The sequence below is a fragment of the Tursiops truncatus genome, chromosome 16 (assembly GCF_011762595.2).
Source record: "Tursiops truncatus isolate mTurTru1 chromosome 16, mTurTru1.mat.Y, whole genome shotgun sequence".
NCBI classification, from domain to species: Eukaryota; Metazoa; Chordata; class Mammalia; order Artiodactyla; family Delphinidae; genus Tursiops; species Tursiops truncatus.
The window spans coordinates 37,798,760-37,815,838 of record NC_047049.1 but is presented as its reverse complement, the minus strand read 5'-3'; the positions used below and the strand labels follow the sequence as shown (position 1 = coordinate 37,815,838).

General features: G+C 40.3%; 1 protein-coding gene across 1 annotated transcript in view; it reads left to right on the top strand.

The window, feature by feature from the left end:
- The window catches only part of MINPP1 (multiple inositol-polyphosphate phosphatase 1), a 167,470-nt gene that overhangs the window by 99,080 nt on the left and 51,311 nt on the right, over positions 1-17,079 (top strand). The gene's annotated exons all lie outside the window — the stretch shown is intronic.

Genomic DNA, 17,079 nt, shown 5'->3' with positions numbered 1-17,079 from the left:
TTTCAGCTCTCTTCAAGTTTTTATTGAAGTCTTGAACTCTGTTAAAATCAATACTTTGATAATGCATGTAATCACTGACTGATTCATATGCTTTATAAATCTGTTCCCATGATTTGCTAGAGGTTGTGTTTTGTAACAAGGTAAACAAAGCCAGTGACAGGTGTTGTATTGCAAAACCGTTCCTGTGAGAGGGGAAACCAAAGCAGATAAAAACTATGTGATGGATGGGAAGTTCTCCAAAGAAGTTATACAAATGGCCAATAAGCACATGAAAAGATGTTCAACACATTAGCCATCAGGGAAATGCAAAGCAAAACCACAACGAGGTACTCCTTCACACCCACCGGCATGGCTCTAATAAAAAAGATGGACAGTAACAAGTGTTAGCCAAGAAATGGAGAAATTGGAACACTCATACCTTGTTGGTGGGAATGTAAAACAATGCAGCCACTTAAGAAAACAGTCTGGCAGTTCCTCAAATCATTAAACATACAGTTAGCATATGACCTAGCAATTCCACTCCTAGGTATGTACCCAAGAGAAATGGAAACATATGTCTACACAAAAACTCACACATAAATGTTCATAGCAGCACCATTCACAGTGGCTAAAAGGTGGAAACTACCCAAATGTCCATCAATAATGGATAAAGAAAAAGTGGTATTTTCATACAGTGGAGCCATGAAAAGGAATGAAATACTGATGCATGCAGCAACATGGATGAACCTTGAAATATTACGCTAAGTGAAAGAAACCAGACTCAGAAGGCCACATATTTTATGACTCCATTTGTATGAAATATCCAGAATAAGCAAATCTGTAGAGATAAAAAGTTGATTAGTGGTTGCCCACCGGAGGATGGGGCAATTATGGGGTGATGGCCAACGAGTGCAGGGTTTCTTTGGGGGATAATGAAAATATTCTAAATTTGATTTTGGTGATGAATGTACAGCACTACTCTGTAAATATACTAAAGTCCATGGAATTGTACACTTTGAATGGATGAATTTTATGCTATGTGAATTATATTTCAAAAAGTTGTTAAAAAAAAAAAAGAAAGAAGAGATTGCTCTAAGCCTTGCTTCTGTCTCACGGCACAGCCAAGACCACATTGCAAACCTCCTGACTCAACTAGGTTACATCAAACTCAAGTGCAACAAGTTGCCACTTCATCGGCCCCTCCCTCCATGTCGGCTGGGGAAGCTCCAAGGATTTTAAGTTCCTTTCACTGTGGAGTAAAAGTAAGTGATGAATCACCTACCCTCCTACCACAGGCAATGGCAAGCCTGAAAAGAACTCTTGTTTGCTGAGTTTTTATCATTTTCCAGCGCTTTGGTTGAATCTATAGGAATATCTTTAAAGAACTCTCCCAGGAAGGAGAGTTTATTTATGATTTTAAAATAATGCTTAATTTATTCTCTGTACCCCGGAAGCTAGCAAGGAAAGAAGTTTGGTCAATAAAAGGCTCTGAGGCCTGCTTTTCTATAGAAGTCAAGCTTCTTCCTTTGGACTCAACTGATATGAGATTTCTGATTATTCAACCTGGGCAGGGCTCAAGATATAAGTGCAAAAACACCATCTCCAATAAACGGTTTGCTAAGCAAACTGACATTATGAACACATTTTCAAGGACTCATAAACCGACTTAAGAAAACAAGTTGTCTTAAAAGTTCTCCAGATGAACATATGCGAAGAAAGCTAGTAAATAAAAATGCCCCTTTCCTAGCCGGTGTCTATCTGGACACATAGCGCAGGAGCTGGGACTTAGTTCTTGTTGTTGGAGGCGCTTGAAAACATTTTAAAAGAATACCTTTTAAAGCTTTAAGATAAAAAATTATTGATAGTCTCTAAAGCCACTCAGGTTCCTCTTTTCACTTATGCAGAATGACTTTTCTACTAACAACTCCAAGGTAGTGAACATTGTTGTTTAATACTTCTTATTAAAAGGGTATTTCATGGACTTCCCTTGTGGTCCAGTGGTTAAGACTCCACTCTTCCAACGCAGGGGGCGGGGGTTCTATCCCTGGTCGGGGAACTAAGATCCCACTTGCCGTGAGGTATGGCCAAAAAATAATAAATAAAATAAATGAAAAGAATTTTTAAAAAAAGAGTATTTCATGCACAGGCATGGGAGGGGTTGCATGCATAGCCTGATTCTCTGGATTTGAATCCTGACTCTGCCATTTACGTAGGTACTTAACTTCTTTGTGCCTCATTTCCTCTTCTAAAACAAAGAACATAGCAATATTACCTGCTTTATTGGTTGTCCTGAAGGTTAAGTAAGTTAATATATACGTACAGCACTTAGGATAGTGTCAAGTGCTATGTGCATTAGCTTCATTGTCATGACTTAGCCAACTGGGCGTTGGGCCTAAAACAACAAATTAATCTTAACAACTCAACCTCACTTTTTTTGCACCACCTTGGGAATTTGTATTTGTAAAAAAACCCAATAATTAGACCATCAATGTGTTTAGCTAATGCTTTCTCATCAGAATTCTACTATGAAAAAAGGTGTCTATGGCCAAACGGATTAAGGAATAGAATGGATAAGTAGGACTAAGCTTGAGAATGTTTTTTTTAGGCAGGGAAGTTTACAGAATCCCACAGATGATTTTTTTCCATACTTACTTGGAAAATGTCCTATGAATTAGTTTGAGACCTTCATAACTCCACCATTTTGGGAAATGTTTGTATCTGGTGTGAATCTGCTACCTAAGTCAACATCGCTGAGCTTGTCGTGTGACAAATGAGGTAAAATAATTGCTTCCTATTAGAATAGTGTTTAAAGATTTTAGATATAATAATTTCGAACTCTTATTAGACATAGGTGCTTTTTATGTTGCAAGTACATACATGTTCAGCTTATTAGCATTTTATTTTTGGTTCTATTCAAAAAACATTCCCAAGATGGCTGGCTCATTTTAATGGAGACAAAAATTTCACATACCAGTGTGAACAGAGAAGTGAGTAGTGAGTATGGGTGGAAAGCATTTAATAATTGACTGAGATAGGAGGACAAGATTCTCATTTTGTTAAAGCCCTCTTTGCACTTCATGATGCAGTAACATTTTGGGATGGAATGAATATTGTTGATATCACAACTCCTTTGGGTGCTTTCACTCATCTGTTTTTTCTATAAGCTTACTCTGAATATGAAGTGATACAGTATTTATGCTGCAAGTCTGAAATAATACCATTCTTTTCAACTACTTAAAAATATGGAAATATCTTTTGTTCAGAACTCAGAATACGTGAGAGTGATATATTTCATCCAGAAAGAAAAAAAATTCAATGTTCTAATCCCCACATTTGAAAAAACTTGTTGTTTTTCTGAAAGGACCATGCAAATAAAATTACAAGGAATGCAGGTATAGTTATAACTGAGTTAACAATTTACCCAAGAGGCAAAGAGGGGTAAGTTGCTTTGAAATTTCATGGATCTGAGATAGTGATCTGATGCATTGCTAACCGTTAGAACTGAAGTATGTTATTGTTTCAAGCCACTGAGGCCGTGGCAATGGAGTGAAGAGGGAGCACAGGTCTGGGCTGGAATCCCAGCTGAGGATGGTGGGTCTGTTTGACTATAGAAATGGGCAAATGCTATAATCAAGGCTTGCTTTGTTTGTCCAGAGCAGAGGTCAGGAACCTTTTTCGGTAAAGTATCAGAGAATAAATATTTTAGGTTTACAGGCCATACAATCTCTGTTGCAACCACTCCATTCTGCCATTATAGTCAAAAGCAGACCTAGAAAATATATAAGTGAATGACTGTGGGTGGGTTTCAATAAAACTTGACTTACATATACCAAAATTTGAGTCGCATATAATTTTTTACATTGCAAAATGTTATTATTCTTTTGATTATTTTCAACTATTTTAAATTATAAAAACCATTCCTAGTTTGGGCCATACAAAAATATGTAGGCCATATTTTGCTGATTTCCAGTCTAGATTTAAGATAATAATGGTGAAAATTTTAATAATGAATATTAAACTTAAAAATTAGTCATGTTTGTAGGAGTTGATTGGTGTCTTGTGGGGCTGAGGTGAAAGGACACTTTGCTGACATTCAGAGCTTCTGATCTGAGTCTGCTGCGTGATGGAAAAGTCTCCTGTAATTTCTTTGAGACGCACACTGCAGCTCCAGCAGCCTGGCATCAGAGGTCCTTTGTTCCCTGCTCCAGAGAATCTGATATTCTTGTGACAGTTTTTCTGGGTCTGTGCTTCTACAGTGTCTGTGCTTCTTTACCTCAAACCTCTACTTCCTCGTGAATTCCATTGCTTAATGGCAACTGCTTAATGGCTTTTCTTGGTTTTTCTTTCCACTTCTGCTGCCAATACTGAATTCCTCTCTGTCTCACATTTAAATTTTTGCCTTCTCCAAATTAGGAGCAGTTGCCTGGCCCTGTCCCGGGCTGCACAGTTCTGGGTGTGCAGGCACGTTGTACCTAAAGTTTCCACATGGTCCTTTTTTCTGAGCATGGGCAGAGCTCAGGGCCATCCTTATGCTCCTTCACTATTAATTCCAATTATAATATCTCTTTCTCATTAAAAAATGGTCACATGCTCACATGCTTTTTAATCATGCCCCTTTCTTTTTTGTCTCTTTCTACCTCTTCTTTTCATTTTAGACTCCAAATAACAAAATAAAATATGACTGTTAACCAAGAGAGTGATAGCAAGGAATACTGCTAGTGATACACTTTTTATTATTATTATTTTTTTTTACTGAAGTATAGTTGATTTACAATGTTGTGTTAATTACTGCTGTACAGCAAAGTCATTTAGTTATACATATATATACATTCTTTTTTGTATATTTTTCATTATGGTTTATCATAGGATATTGAATATAGTTCTCTGTGCTATACAGTAGGACCTTGTTGTTTATCCATTCCATAGATAAAAGCTTATATCTGCTAACACCAACCTCCCACTCCATCCCTCCTCCAACGCCCTCCCCCTTGGCAACCATCAGTCTGTTCTCTATGTCTATGATTCTGTTTCATAGGTTCATTTGAGTCATATTTTAGATTCCACATATAAGTGATATCATATGGTATTTGTCTTTATTTTTCTGACTTACTTCACTTAGTATGATCGTCTCTAGTTGCAGCCGTGTTGCTGCAAATGGCATTATTTTGTTCTTCTTTATGGCGGAGTAGTATTCCATTGTACATATGTACCACATCTTCTTTATCCATTCATCTGTCGATGGACATTTAGGTTGTTTCCATATCTTGGCTATTGTGAATAGTGCTGCTATGAACATAGGGGTGCATGTATCTTTTTGAATTATAGTTTTGTCCGGATATATGCCCAGGAGTGGGATTGCTGGGTCATATGGTAGCTCTATTTTTAGTTTTCTGAGGAACCTTCATACTGTTTTCCACAGTGGCTGTACCAACTTACATTCCCACCAACAGTGTAGGAGGGTTTCCTTTTCTTCACAACTTCTCCAGCATTTGTTATTTGTGGACATTTTAAAAAATATAAATTTATTTATTTATTTATGGCTGCGTCGGGTCTTCATTGCTGCACGCGGGCTTTCTCTAGTTGCAAGAGTAGTGGGGGCTTCTCTTCATCACACTGAGCGGGCTTCTCATTGCAGTGCCTTCTCTTGTTGCACAGCATGGGCTCTAGGCATGCAGGCTTCAGTAGTTGTGGCACGCAGGCTCGGTAGTTATGGCTCATGGGCTCTAGAGTGCAGGCTCAGTGGTTGTGGTGCACCGGCTTAGTTGCTCCGCGGCATGTGGGATCTTCCCTGACCAGGGATCGAAACCATGTCCCCTGCATTGGCAGGTGGGTTCTTTAACACTGCTCCACTGGGGAAGTCCTGTGGACTTTTTAGTGATGGCCATTCTGACTGGTGTGAGGTGATACCTCACTGTAGTTTTGATTTGCATTTCTCTAATAATTAGTGAAGTTGAGCATTTCTTCATGTGCCTGTTGACCATCTGTATATCTTTGGCAAAATGTCTATTTAGATCTTCTGCCCATTTTTGGATAGGGTTGTTTGTTCTTTTGTTGTTGAGCTATATGAGCTGTTTGTATATGTTAGAAATTAAGCCCTTGTTGGTCGCATCATTTGCAAATATTTTCTCCCATTCTGTAGATTGTCTTTTCATTTTGTTTATGCTTTCCTTTGCTGTGCTAAAGCTTGTAAATTTGATACACTTTTATTAATTTTTAAATTTTGAAATAAATTTAAACTTACAGAAAGATTGTAAAAATTAGTGCAGAGAGTTCCCATGTATTCCTCACCCAGCTTCCTGTAATGTTACTATCTTATATAACCATAATACAATTATCAGAACTAAGAAATTAACATTGGTTATATCTAAATAAAAAGAGAGAGAGAGACCAGAAGAGACCAGAGAGACCAGAGAGAGAGACCAGAAAGAGACCAGAGAGCTCTCTCTCTCTACACACACACACACACACACACACACACACACACACACACATCCCAAAGAAAAGCCCTGTGAGGACACGGTATGAAGCCAAGAAGAGAGCCCTCACCAGAAATTGCACCCAACTGGACCTTGATCTTGCCCTTTCCAGCTTCCAGAACTGTGAGAAAATACATTTCTGTTGTTTAAGCCACACACACAAAAGAAAAGAAAAGAAAAGACAGAAAAGAAAAAAAGAAATTAACACTGGTACAAAAACTATTGACTTTATTAGGATTTCATTAGTTTTTTGACAAATGTCCTTTTGGTGTTTCAGGATCCAATTGAGGATCCCACATATCATTCACTGGTCATAGCTCCTGTATAGGTGTCCTATGCTGTGTAACAAATTACCACAAATTTAGTAACTTAACACATATTTATTACCTCACAGGCTGCTTATAGGAGTCATGGCTTAGCTGGGTCTCTGCTTAGAGTCTCACAAGGCTGCAATTAAGGTATCGTTAAGGCCTGGGTTTTTATCTGGAGGTTCAACTGGGAAAGAATCCTCTTCTCAACTCCCTCAAGTTGTTAGCAGAATTCATTTTCTTGTGGTTGTGGGATTCATGGCAGCTGGCTTCTTCAAAGTGAGAAAAATAGAGAGAGACTCCATTGCAAGACAGAGGCTGCATTTGTATATAATCACAGGGACGTAGCCAGAATCACATACCTCCCATCACTTTTACCACATTCCACTGGTTAGAAATAAGTCACAGGTCCTGCCCACACTCAAGGGGAGGGGATTACACGAAGGCATAAATACCAGAGGGAAAACTATGGGGCCACCTTGAAGTCTGTCCAACACATCTCCTTAGTCTCCTTCAATCTGTGATGGTTCCTCAATTTGTCCTTGTCATTCATGACCTTGACCCTTTAGAAGAGTACTGATCAGTTATTTTGTAGAATGGTCTCAATTGTGTTTGTCTGATGTTTCCTCATTAGACTGAGATTATGGATTTTTAGCAAGAATACCACAGAAGCAGTATGCCCTTTTCACTGCATCAGATGAGGAGGTACACGATGTTGATGTTTTATTGCTTGTTAAGATAACTTAGATCATATGGTTAAAGTGGTGTCTACTGGATTTGTCCACTGTAAAATTACTAATTTTTCCCTCTTTTAATTAATAAGTATTTTGGGATGTAAACTCTGAGACTATACAAATATCTTATTTTCCCCTTGAATTTCCAAACACTAATTTAAGCATTCTTTGGGAGATTTGTCTGCAACAATTATTATTGTGATGTTCCAATGGTGATTTACTGTTTCCTTCATTCTTTATACATTTATTATTTGGAATCTCTCTGAAAGAAAGGTTTGCCTCTTCTCCCCCATTTACTTATCCAATAATTTATTTATGTTAGCATGGGCTCTTAGATATTTATTTTTTCCTATGAGTTATAATCTAACACTATCATAGATTTTGTGGCTCAAATTGTTCCAGCATTGTCCATTAGGAGTTCTATCAAGTGGTTTCCATGTCTTTTTTTTTTTTTTTTAAACATCTTTATTGGGGTATAATTGCTTTCCCATGTCTTTTTTTTTTTTTTTTTTTTTTTCAATACGTGGGCCTCTCACTGTTGTGGCCTCTCCCATTGCGGAGCACAGGCTCCGGACGCTCAGGTTCAGCGGCCATGGCGCACAGGCCAAGCCGCTCCGCGGCATGTGGGATCTTCCCGGACCGGGGCACGAACCCTTGTCCCCTGCATCGGCAGGCGGACTCTCAACCACTGCGCCACCAGGGAAGCCCTCCCATGTCTTTTTAACATGCCCTTTTCTTTCTGTCTCTTTCCTTCCCTTCCTCCCTCTCTCCCTCTCTCTCTTTCTTTCTTTCTCCCTCCTTCCTTCCTTCCTTCTTTCCCCCCTCCCTTCCTCGCTTCCTTCCCTCCTTCCTTTCTTTCCTTCTTTCTGTTCTTCTTTTAGCACTTCCTTACTTTCTGGCACCACAAGATGCTCCAGCCTCATTTTGTATACTTTCTGCCTCAGCTCTGGATTCAACCACTTCTCCAAGGAGGCCTGGTTCCTTTTATTGGAGAATGATTATTTAGAAATCAAGATCTGGGCACTAGGTGTACTCATTGCTACCGTAATGCCATTGCTTTTAGACCCTCTCACTGGACAGAGCTAGGAAATATAAGCATGTATACTAACACATTTATATACACATATCTATATTTCTATATCTACCTATCTGTATATATATTAAAAGCCTGTGAGTTCATGCTAATATCTCTGATTCCACCCAGCCCTAGCAGGTTCATCCTAGCTTTCCCGGCTCCTCATTTGTAATTTTTTTCACTAACAGTGAGAAAGCTGGCTCTTATTACCCATAATATATTTACCTATTTGTTCAAACTTAATACACATATAAAATAGTCTCAGAATTGCTAACCCATATCCCTGTGAGAAACAAATTTACGAACTAGAGAACGGTGTTTGCATACAGTTCTTTTTGTCTTTAGCTTTACAGTGGGCAGTCAAAATGCTCTTTTCTAAGGTAACATAGGTTAGTTCTTTGCCACTGTCTTCAGTGTGGTCATGTTATTCATTTATAACACATTTATGTTCATATTTTACCATTTGTATTTTATTTTGGATTTCCCCCACATAGTTTTTTTGTTGGTCTGTTTGTTTGTTTTTAGTTCACATTCAGTAAAATTTACTCTTTGCAGTATACAGTTCTATAGGTTTGACAAATACCCAGTCAGGTGTCTGCCTCCACAGTCATGGGACAGAACTATTAGGACAGTTCCATTGCCCCCTAAACCCACCCGTACTGCCCGTTAGAAATCAAACTCTTCTCCCAACCTCAACCCCTGGCAACCACTGATCTGTTTTTTAATCCCTGGAGTTTTGCCTTTTCCAAAATGTCATTTAAGCAGAATCATGAAATATTTGGGGGGGTCTGGCTTTTTTCAGTTAGCAAAATATTTTTGAGATCCTCCTGTGGTATGTTGTTTTATGAATCAGTAGTTTCTTCCTTTTCATTGCTGAGTACTATCCCATCATATGGATGTGCCACTAAAAGGTAGTACATCCATTCACCAATTTATTCATTCACCATTTGAAAGGTAGCTAGATGGTTCCCAGTTTGGGGTGATTATGAATAAGGCTGCTATAAACATTCATGTACAAGTTTTGGTGTGAACATAAATTTTCATTTCTTCTGTGTGAAACCTTAGGAATGGGATTGCTGGGTCACATGGTAAGTGTATGGTGATATACCTTTTTTAAAAATAACAGTTTTGTTGAGATATAATTTACATACCATCAAATGTGTTATACAATTCAATGTTATTAGTACAATCACCACAGAGTTGTGCTACCATCACCAATTTCTAATTTTAGGACATTTTCACGCCCTGCAAAGAAACCCCATGCCCATTAGCAGCCACTCCCAGTCCCCTCTTCCCTCAGCCTAGGTCTGACTTCAGCCTAGGATTCTCTTGGTGCGCCCTGTACACATCTCTTTAATGGAGCTGACCCACCCTTGTATCACAGCTCAGAGAGCTGGTGGAAGACCATTTGCAAGTAAGAGCCCTGTCCAGGCTTGACCTTGCTTGGAAGCAACTTCCCCCTCCCCTGACTCCCCCAGAAGGATCCCTCAACCGGGCTCTGATTTCATTCTTTAAGTCCCTTGTTCCCAAAGTGTGGTCTGAATTATGTTTGTAAGGGGAAAAAAGGAATGTTGTTTTCTTACTTTAAGTAAATAACTAAATTTTAAAAAGTAACCAAGTGTAATAATCCATACCATTCCTCCCAAACAAGAATTATAGAAGGGGGTAGGGTGGGAAATTTCCTTTATAATTCCATAGGAATTACTTTACTGCATGTGTGAGATTCAAGAAGCCTAAATAGACGAGATACCATGTGCTAGAGAAGAAACTTGATCGTTGTATCAATTCTTCCCAAATTAATGCATAATTTATTTATTAACAATTCAATAGAAGCCCTATACAGTTTTAGGGAGCAGGGCAGGGAGGCTTAATAAAATAATTTAGTAATTAGTCTGGAAGAACAAATGACCAAAAAAGTTCCAAGTTATAATGTATAACTGATCTGCTTCTCATAGTGGCTCCCTGGTGGAGAATCATAAGGATTTATTACTCAACAATTGCAAGGGGACACCCCTGCCAGCTAACATTTTGCATCACGGAGGAAGCACCACACACCAGTAGAAGAAAGGATAGATTTTTCAATAAGTAATGTTAGAAAAAATGATATAGTGGGACAATATTTTCAAAATATTAACTGATTTTTATACCTAATATTCCCCTGTCCTGGTTCTCTACCATTCGCGCAAGACCATTCTGGGCTCAGGATGGAAAGTAGAAAATATAACTGGGGTTTTCCCCCGGTTTTAAAGCCTAAAGCCCTTAAGAAAGAGAAAGAGCTCTGAATAAACAAAGCATCTGGGAGAAAAGCACTGAGGCCTAATTAAAACCCCTCAACCAGAATTAGAACTAAGCGATCTTATGGAAGAATTCCCAGGATGGGATTCAGGAATGTGTGATTTTATAAATGTAAATTTTGTGCACTGGTGGGCTAGATTAGTGGTTCCCTACCTGGCTGCAAAGTGGAATCACCCCCAGGGTTTAACATATTCAGAGCGGGCCCCATCCCAGAGATCTGTAGATTGAGAGGGAGAGAGGGAAATCCAGGAACCTGAATTTTTTTTTTTTTTTAAAGCTTCCAATGGGATTTTAATGATTAGTCAGAGTTGAGAGTTCCTGGTAAAGTCTATTTCCTTCTTTGTTAATCCTGTAAGACATTTTATTCACTGTAGTGGGATGGTTTTTAAGAATATTATCCAAGGTTATCTCCCCAACACACCCTTTTCTTCTCTTTCTACTTACTTTCAAAATTTCCTATAAAAAAATGAAAACATACGGGGGAGTTGGAAGACCTATATTTAAGGCAATGATCTCAGAACGTGGTCCCTGGATCAGCAGCAACAGCATCACCTGGAAATTGGTTGGAAATGCAATCCACGCTACACCGCCAGGGTGAGAAACTCTGGGCATGGGGGAGGGGGAGCAGTCTGCAATTTCACACAAGGAATCTTGATGCAGCCTCAGTTTTGAGAACAAATGACTCTCTTAAAGTCAAACTTTGAAAACTTCTGATGCCTGGGACCCACCCCCAGATTTTGATTTAATGAGTCAGGTGTGTGGTGTCCTCAGATGGTTATAATATACAGTGAAGTTTGAGAGCCCTTGGGGCTTCAACAGAACTTCCCCCTGTTCAGAGCAGAATTTTCTTTCTAAACTAAAAGTGAAGAAAAGAAAAACAAGTGTGTGTGGGGGCTGGATTTAATGAAGAAAAGACAGTGTTTTAAGAATAGGGGGATTTCAAGGTTCAAGCCTAAGTTTGTTTCAGCAGTGCATATTAATAATTTGGGCCAATATTTATGATTTTATTATAATGGGACTGTTGCCCCATTTATCTTTAGGAGCCTAAGATTACCCCTATGATTACAGTTGTATTTTTAGTTTTTTGTTTTTTTTTTTCCCTGGTATGCGGGCCTCTCACTGTTGTGGCCTCTCCCGTTGCGGAGCACAGGCTCCGGACGCGCAGGCTCAGCGGCCATGGCTCACGGGCCCAGCCGCTCCGCGGCATGTGGGATCTTCCCAGACCAGGGCACGAACCCACGTCCCCTGCCTCGGCAGGCGGACTCTCAACCACTGCGCCACCAGGGAAGCCCTCTTTCTTCTTTGTTTTTCCTTCTCTCTTTCCTTTATTCCTTCTCTTCTTCCTTCCTTAAAACTACTGTCTTAAAATCTACTAAGTTTAGTTGGATTTTTCTAATAATTTAAATTTAAGTTAAATAATTTGTTAATTCAATAGTTAATAGTTAAATAATTTAAGTTTAGTTGGATATTTTTCTAATAATTTAAAGGCTCTAAGTGACATAGATCAAGTTATCTTCCACCTTGCTAAACATCTTTAAAAAGAACCTGTTGAAGACTGAAAATGCAGCCAATTAATAGACTCAAGTAATTGATTTGCCTGCCATTAAACAAATGCAACTTGTTTCCACTGAGGTTTGTTGAATTTTGGAGTGAATTTTCCTAAATACCCTAAATGTTTCTATTTTGCAAAATGTGTGCACATACTTATAAATGTACTTCTTTTTAAACTAATACAAAGAGTAGACAAAAAACTATGTACTGGATTCCACCCGAGAAATGGCAGAGGAGCGTTACTCCTGCCAGGAAGTGTAGGCCTTTCCTCTGGTTGCCTAAGTTCTGTGGGCGGCCCTTGTCTCTGCTCTACCTGGGTCTTCAGTGACAGGCTGAGGCACTTGAAGGAGGCACAGGGTATACCGGGGTAGGAAATGAATGCTTCATGCAGCTGGAAACATCAGTCCAGGCAGCCTGGACCATCAGTAGGGTCACAGATCACTCTCCTATCTAGCTTTCTTTTATCCTTGAAACGCAGGTTAAATTATCACCACCCATTGGAATCTCTTCGTAGTCATCACGCGTGCACGCTTTCCCTATAACTTCGAATATCCCTTTATTCTGGCACTTAATCACATTCCTTGGAATTGTTTGTGTACGTATCCATCTCCTTCACCTCAGGACGGTGACTTCTCATCTTTGGACACAGCAAATGTCTCTATGACTAATGAGTAAATACAAGGCCAGCCACATGGCTAATGCACCCCGATGAGCATAAAGAGAACATGCAAAATCACGTCGCTGCCTGATTGTACATGGCACGTCCTCTATTACAGCCTTCAGCCTTCCCCCACTCTTCCGTTGTATCTCCTAGACTCAGCAATACAGATACTTATAATTTTCTGAACATACCGTGTTATTTCATGCGGCTCTCTGCCTTTACATTTTTGAATTTACACATACCCTCACTCTGTGGAGGGAAAGGCTGGCAGAACCCTACCCTTCTTTCAAGTCTTAGTTTATGTATAATATTCCCCAAGAAAAAACCTGACATCTCTCTCCACTCTCCCTCCTTTCAAAGTTGAACTCTGTGCTCCCACAAAATCCTTCCTTTTAACTGACTGGCCAGTTTAATCCACTCTCTCCATTTCTTCTGGAAAAGATAATGACTGATGCCCACAGCACACTCAGTGTTCTTTGACAGTAGGACACACTGGAATGCCCACACACTTTAGCACCTCCACTCCCTACGCTGGATGCTTACTGAGATCCATTGTGTTTATTTCCAAACCTATTTATATAAGCCACTTGTACCTATTAGTGTAACTAAGTAATTTAGTTAGATGTGACTTAAGTGAATAGCATATGAGTGGGAAAAAAGAGTTGTGTTTTCCATGAGAATAGATGGATGCTTTGGAAAGACCCTTAATTTTTAACTCTATAAAACATCAAACTGGAAATTGTTGAAGTTGCCTATGAAAGTGGTTTTTGGAACTCCCACCAGTGTACCCATACCACAAGAGAAGCCTTTAGCCCTACATCAAAGATTAATGAAGTGCATGTGTTTAAGTCAAAATAAAATATCTAAGGTATGCATGTATCATTTTTACCTGTCCTAGTAATATATTGTAATGTACTGGGGTGGGGTTGGGAGGAAGAGACTGTCTCCTTCACTAGATTGTTTCTTGAAGGCAGGGACCATGTCTTGCTTGTCTTGGTAGTACCTGTGTCTGAGAATGGGAAGAATATTTGAATCCTAGAGGACTTTCTCTAAGGACTTCTTGACCCAAGGAAATGCTACACTTGTTTCTGTACACGGGGTTTCAACAATTAGGTCCCTTTTATGAATTACAGCCACTAGGGGGCAATGCAACTGCATTCCTTTGGAACGGCCAATCCAGGGAAGATGCCTCCAAACTAGATCCCCTAAAATGTGATAAGCCTCCCTAAAGTGTATTGGGGAACCTGTGGCATAAACATCTCATCAACACCATCATTCTTTGTATATGTGTTTCCCTGTTTATTTGGGGAAGCTGACTCCATTTTTTCTAAACAATGAAAGGACCAAGTAGTAATCACCACCTTATTAAGTTAGTTATTATAGCTGAACCAATTCCTGGAAGGAAGAAAACAAAAGAAAAACAGGAAGAAAATTTTGAAATCCTCATGCAAATGTTGCGAGTAGTATCAAGGATTGTAAATTGGTACAGTGCAGGCCACAGTGTCTTACAGTGGAGTCTCAGAGGAAACACTACTGAGAAAGTTATGGAGAGTGTGTCCAGATGACTGAACAGATCTCAACCCTTCCTTCCTTCCCCTAAATGAGTCTCCTCCCAGTTCTGATGTTCTAGATTCATAGACTTCAAAAATTAAGCTGCTGGGCTTCCCTGGTGGCACAGTAGTTGAGAGTCCACCTGCCAATGCAGGGGACACAGATTCGTGCCCTGGTCCAGGAAGATCCCACATGCCGTGGAGCGGCTGGGCCCTTGAGCCATGGCCGCTAAGCCTGCGCGTCCGGAGCATGTGCTCCGCAACGGGAGAGGCCACAACAGTGAGAGGCCCGCGTACCGGGAAAAAAAACCAAAAGACAAAAAACAAAAATTAAGCTGCTAGTTGCTCATATCTTTTCAGAAGGAATGTCCTCTCCTAGGAGTAAGAGGGTAGTGAGAGGAAAAAGAATTCCAAACGTCACCTTTAAAAGAAAGACCCTGGGAAAATAAAAAAGAAAGATTATTTTACTTTTCAGTGAGTTGCCATGCTGAATTACAACTAAACTGATGATCTGTGAAGTTAAGGGATCTTAAACATCGCGGTTTGAGTCCAAGGGAGCTGAGGCCTCCTATTTCACACGTCTTTGAAAGTAATGAAAGAATATCTGTTCCAAAGTACTCTGTTTGAGAATTAATTAAATCTAAAACAAGATAAACAGTCCAGTTTGCAATTATCATGGGGGTTTTGAAGTAGTTGAACTAGAGGCTGAGTGATTCACTGCATCTGGGGAGCTGACTGACCTGGGTTTGAGTCTCAGCACTGCCCCTAACTAGTGAGGAGGGTCAGATTACCTCTCCTCTCTCAGCACCAGTTTTGCATTGCCCATCTGTGAAATACAGGGAGAGGGAAACTGGACAAACGATCGCAAAACCTCCCCCAGGTCTAAACAGTCATATATTTCTTTTCCAGGAAGTTGCGCTTATGGATTTGCCCTTAACATCCTTCTGTTTCAGCTTTTAAAGAAGCAATATGAAAAAAAAACAATCATGCAAATTGCTATTTCTCTATCAACACTTAATTTACCTTTTCTCTTAGGGCAGAATCTGGCAGGGTTCAAAATATGGCTGGAACTGATACAAGTGGATTTTTCCAATAAAATTAGAATGGGATGTTACTGTTTAAACCCCCAAAATTCAAAACATGCTAGTTTGTGTGCAGAACAGAAACTCAAACCCAGCATTTGCCCTCTAGCTGCTCATATCTGAAGGGAGTGGTGGCAGCTTACTTCAAATGAGTAAGAAAATAAATATACTGATATTTCAAGACTGGACAAACATGTAGGCTGCCTTTTCCTGATTTATTTATTTTTTTCCCAACTTCCCATGGAGAAAGGCAATCAATGAACGGATATTCAGATCTTTAGTGTCTGTCTGGAAAGCTGACAGTCTTCCAGAAATACAATTAGATATGAAAGAAAAGTTCCAATCCTCACTTCCTTAGGCTATCACTTCAGCCTTTTCACAGAAGGAAGACCAAAGTTGGAATGGGCAGTGTGGCCCTTGGGCATCTTCATGGTTCTTTTGTACTATCCTATTTATCTGTTTGTCACATTGTGCAAGGAATTAAGGTACAGAGGAGTGTGAGGCCTTGTGACTGCCCTCAAGGTGCTGTCACTAACCATAGCTTCTCCTTCCTTACTTTTGCTTGTCCCAGACATTTGAGTTAAAAGAGTTGCCCTCTGACAAAACCTTGGAGCCCTAAGGTGTAGTCCATAAGCCTTGTCAACTTGGGCCTCCTCTTACTTTTTTGCCTCAGGGCCCATCCTGGTTGCTGAACACACGGAAGTACTATAGGAATGCTTTGGGGGATGGACTGAAACAAGTGGCTGGGCTACTACTGACCATTTTCCCGGGCTGGCCTTGCCTACTCAACTTTATGAGTCGGAGCAGTGCCTCAGCTGGCCCATCTGTAACAGGAGGAAAATATTGTGAGCTCCAAAGGAGTGAATGCATGTAAACCCCTTAGTCCCGTGAATGGTGCATAAGGTGCAGGCAGGCGCTGCCCCTCCTGATTTCTTCTTTTTTTTTTTTTGCGGTAAGTGGGCCTCTCACTGTTGTGGCCTGTCCCGTTGCGGAGCACAGGCTCCGGACGCGCAGGCTCACGGGCAACGGCTCACGGGCCCAGCCGCTCCGCGGCATGTGGGATCTTCCCGGACTGGGGCACAAACCCGTGTCCCCTGCATCGGCAGGCGTACTCTCAACCACTGCGCTACCAGGGAAGCCCTTCTTCTTCTTCTTCTTCTTCTTCTTCTTCTTCTTCTTGATCATCATCATCATCGATGCTGATGCTGGTAGAAAGCCTGGACTGTGGAGGCTGACGGCCTGGGTTTGAATCCCCTCACTTGGAAGATAATCTTGAGAAAGTCTGAAAGCCTCAACTGCTTCATGGGAGAAAGTAGGACTCGATGCCTGGGTCAGGGGCCACAGGAGGCTGAAGGCAAAGGTCAGCAG